The following is a 4797-nucleotide window of genomic DNA, read 5'->3' as shown; positions in this document are numbered from 1 at the left end:
CAAGGAGGGCGCGTAGATGAAGAAAAGGAAGGCCACTCCGTGCACCGTCCACGTCCGGCGCATCATTGATCATCTCCGGCCATCCATACGGCCACTGCTCCATAAATTATGAAAATCATGGGAAAAAATCATGCGCCTTTATACATTAGTTAATAAAGAAGCTGCAGTAGGTATTCTAAGTATGTTGCATACGCTCAAGCAAAACGTTTATAGTTTTCAAAGTAAAGAATGTTTCAGCCTGTTTGCAACGGCACCCTGCCTTTGGGTCGGATGCATGATACGGGTATAAATATGCAGCAGTTGGGTCCCTGGAGAGGAGCGGTACGCAAATTCCACACGAGACAAGGGGAGAAGCGAGAGAATCCATCGAGGAAAGAAATGGGCCCGAAGAGAGAATACGATGACTTGGCCCAGCCATCCAGCGCGGGAAGCACCGGAGACGACAGCGGCGGCGGCGGCGGCGGCGATGCTAGACCGACGAAGGCCCCACGGTTGCCGGCAGCACCGCCACCGCCCGCGCAGTCTCCCTCTCGCGACCAGACGGGGCTTCCCACCTCACCGTCCCCGCTTCAGCCTCCAGGGTCCCCGCCGCCTCCCGCCGACAAGGATCCGGTGAGTTCTCAGCGCCTTGTACCATCTTGGGTTGCGATTGCTCGGCGATCTTTTCGCCAGAATCTGGTCCGGTCGGCGAAATTGGGTGTTCTTGCCCTGTTCTTGCGCCCAGTTTGCGGGGGATACGAGTTCTTGGCTGGCTGTCGGATCGGGCGCGGTGGTCAGTTCCTGGGGGGATGAGTTCTTGGCTGTAGCATCGGCCGCGTTCGTAGGTTCCTCCAATGGATTAGTTTGATATAGGCGCGGACCCTTCTGGAAGTCCTTGCAGTTCGTGGGGATGTGTGGGATTTTCTAATTTGACCCAAAATTGTGGTACAATCAGCTGAACTTGGTAACCCAAGAAGGATGTTCTGGTATTCCCTGTTCACTCCATTTGTGCTGGAAAATTCCTCTTATACAAGGAATGCTCTACCATTTTCTAGGTGGAGCTGGAAGAAGGGGAGCTAGGAGATGATGAAGATTCAGGGGAGGAAGAAGAGGATGATCAGGATTCGGAAGGGGAGCTCGGGGGGTCACGTCCTGGTAACTTCCTCTCTATACTCTTCATGAGTGATGAGGAAACATAACTGATGATATCATCTCATTGCAACTTATTCTTTCTACTGCTCAGATGGGAGAACGGACCACGCCCTCACTGGTGGTTTCGGGTGTCGACATGCTCGTCCGACAGCATTAGGACCTCAGGTGAGAATGCTGTACCTTAGAGTTTTTTAAACTCTTCAACGATGAAGTGAATGCCCTCTATAATGGAGTAAATTCTCTTTCTTGTGCTCGGATCAATTTCAGACCACCTGAGCAGGGACTGCACCTGAGCGTACCTGAACGCCCGAATGTCTTATTACCATAGACTATTACAAGATATTCAATTTTTTTTTGCCAATTGACTATCACATAATATTTGGGAGTTACATTCTCAAACATTTCCTCAGTAAACTTGTTCAGTGCCCCAGTCGTTCTGTGTTTGCTTACTGTTTTAGTATATAATCTTAGATGTTGTATTGAGCAATTGCAATCTTAGATTATGTAAGCTCTTCAACCATGAAGTGAATGCACTCTGTAAAGCAATAAATTCTCTTTTTCGTGCTCGGTTCAGTTTCAGACCACCTGAGTGTACCTGACCTCCCATACGTCCTTTTACCGTAGACTATCACAAGATATTCAGTTTTTTGCCAATTGACTATCCCATGATATTTGGGAGTTACATTCTCAATCATTTCCACAGTAAGCTTGTTTAGTGCCCCAGTCGTTATGTGTTTGTTTATTCTTTCAGCATACAATTTCTTAGATGTTGTATTTAGCAATTAAACAGTGGAAAGTACTATGATGTCGGCAGATGTTAAATGAATATCACTGTGAATTGTAATCAATATTTTGCACCTTATAATTTCTTCTTTCTTGAAACAGAAGTTCTCTTACCATGAAATCCTCAGTTTTTTTCCATGTGTGAAAACCATAAAAACAATTTTGCTTCATCAGCATTACTATTCCAAATCCATGCTCAAGTTAGAGGACTGCATATCATCCATCATACCTTAATGCTACCTTTTGTGATTCTTATTCTTGTTATTGCAGGAACAACTCTCGGAATTGGTTCGTGAATCTCCAGATAATTCCATCATCCAGGAAAAGATGAAGGTTTGTCTGCCTTCAGCTAATTTCATGCTAAGCATTGTCATGATTTAGTTTGTTGTGCATATCTGAAAATCATTTTCTTATATAGATTCTCAGTAAGCATTATGTGCTCTTCAGAAGAACTCGCCAAGATGGCAGCTGTTTTTACAGAGCTTTTATGTTCTCCTACATGGTAACTGTTTCAGTTTACTTAATCATGATGATGGTATTCCTTTCTTGATCTGCATGGAAATGTAATACAAACAGGCTTGTCTACAGGAGATCCTTCGACAGATGCAAGATAAAAACAAGCTGAGGTTACTCGTCTTATGGAATGTTTGGAAATGTCTAAAGATAGATTCTCTTGTCTTGTGTGGCACAAAGCAGACTTCTCAATAGATCCTGAAGAATACTTCTCAAGTGTTGTTTCTGTAAGTACTGTACTAGCTTACAGAAGCATAAACATTTTCCCCCCTTATCTCCTTCTCCATTTATGTAAAAAATAATTACATACATAAAACAATGCCTTAAAACAGACTGAACAATGCCTTAAAGAAAATAACAGATGGATAAGATGATGCAGAGTGCAGGACAACTACATGGGTAGGGCACTAGAATGTTTCATTCCTTCACAGTTGTATTAAATTTTCAGTTTGCCATGTTTTATGTTGTTCTTGATGATTGTTGTTTTGATTTCAAATTTTCGCTTAATTGTGGGCACTATGCCACTATCTAACAGCTATAAGTGCTTGCTGCGAACACCAAATTCACTATGAACATAATTGAGCATTACGTATCAATCAGCATGATCTTTGGCTGGGTTTATATGATATTTTTTCGCCACTGCTTCTGGAAGAGGGATGGACTCCTGTACCACTTTGACATTCTCTTCATGATACAGCTTAAATTAGATACATAACCTAGTGTCTCCACTTTGTTTCAGGAGCTCAATGAGGTTCTCAATGTCATTGCAGCAGGGTATGTGTATGTTTTAACTTGATATTCATAGAAAGGTCTTGACGATATATTTAAGATACCTTCATTTCGTGTTAGTTATATTTTTGTTTACAAACAAGTTCTGTTGTCTTTTGTAGCTGTACTTCTGAATGGCTGTACCAGAGAAGCCTGCAGGAGTCGTTTTCAGGCAGGAGTAAGGATATCGATCCTTGTTTAGGATGTGTTGTTTGTCTATTTGTTCTGTATATAACATGTTTTTGCCAGTTATTTCTCTCCTTAGGTTGCTTACTGAGACAGAAATCCGTACAGACGAGTTCTACAAGCAATCTATCCCTAAAAAATTGAATGTCCTCCAGGTAGAATTTCTGCTCCCTCGTATTATCCTCGGATATCATTCTTGGTATACTGTACTACAGATGGATTATCTTGCCCTCTTTGTCCTTGAGACTTGGCATACTAATTATCTTTCTCTCTGGATAAACATTTGAACTCAGAAATAAAGTTTCCCACTAGTCAATTTTCTGTGATTTACGATATAAAGATAGCTAATACTACGTTTAGCACTGACAGATTACACTCACCATTATTCCACATATATGGTTGTGATAACAGTTCTGTTGGAAAGCGGTGCGATCCCTGGATGCTGAAGCTACCACTACACAAATGAGGGCTTTAACGTATGCACTCGGCATACCGTTGCGTGTCGAAGTCGTGGACAAGAGTTCGACTGATCGAGGTGTGTTAGTGAAGCACCTCGATTTCTTCCATGAGTCTGACTTGGAGAAGGGCCCTCTCCGTTTGACTCCGAGCTACCTTTCTTCGAGCACAGCTCCTATACCGCTGAAGCAGGGAAGCTATGATGCTGACTTGCTATCATCTGATGGCACACCCATGCTGACCTTACTGTGTCGGCATGGCCATTGTGACATTCTTTACCGCAAGTGAACAAACTATGCGAGTTCGCTCGCTCGACAAAAACTTCCTCCGGGATGATTATAGGGAAACCTAGTAACAGTCTTGTATAGTGTGGGTGGCCGTTTGTCGGTCTGCTCCCAAACAACCTGTAACTACTTCTGCTACGAGGTTTACCCTGAATGACATGCCATGCTCTGCTTCTTGCTGAAGCTGTTGTTAGTTACTCATGTATTTAGAAGGAAGCTACAGAATAGAAGATGTGATAGGACCATATGAAGAATTATTGGGATACTGTTGTGTGCAAGATTTGCAACATCAGACCTGGCTTATATCAGATTCTTCGAATAAGCAATTTCGATATGAGCTTGACTGCTAATGCAAAGTCAAGAACTTTGAAACCAAACCTGGATTATATCAGATGAATTGAACATCGAATGTGAATCTTGTGTAATCTTTAATTTTATTTTTCTTCACAGGCCTCTTATCTCTTCACACATAAGCGAGAGTGAATACACATAACTTTTTTTCAGTTTGTGGCAGTGTGTTTCTAGGGCATGAAATTCTGACTGATGCAGTATGGTGCCAATCCCAGTTACTTTCCAATATGGAAACTTGCACTTCTCCAGGGAAAACTTAAATGCTATTTATATGTACTCTTAGGGAAGTGAACCATCTGTACTGCTTGTTGCACAACTTACATCA

General features: G+C 42.4%; 1 pseudogene; it reads left to right on the top strand.

The window, feature by feature from the left end:
* The first annotated feature begins 378 nt into the window (after positions 1-378).
* Positions 379-4499, top strand: LOC119360452 (annotated as a pseudogene).
* The last annotated feature ends 298 nt before the right edge of the window (positions 4500-4797 follow it).

Source organism: Triticum dicoccoides, chromosome 2B, assembly GCF_002162155.2.
Source record: "Triticum dicoccoides isolate Atlit2015 ecotype Zavitan chromosome 2B, WEW_v2.0, whole genome shotgun sequence".
Lineage (NCBI taxonomy): Eukaryota > Viridiplantae > Streptophyta > Magnoliopsida > Poales > Poaceae > Triticum > Triticum dicoccoides.
Note: the sequence above shows the minus strand (reverse complement) of the source record. Positions and strands in the feature narration are given on the sequence as shown.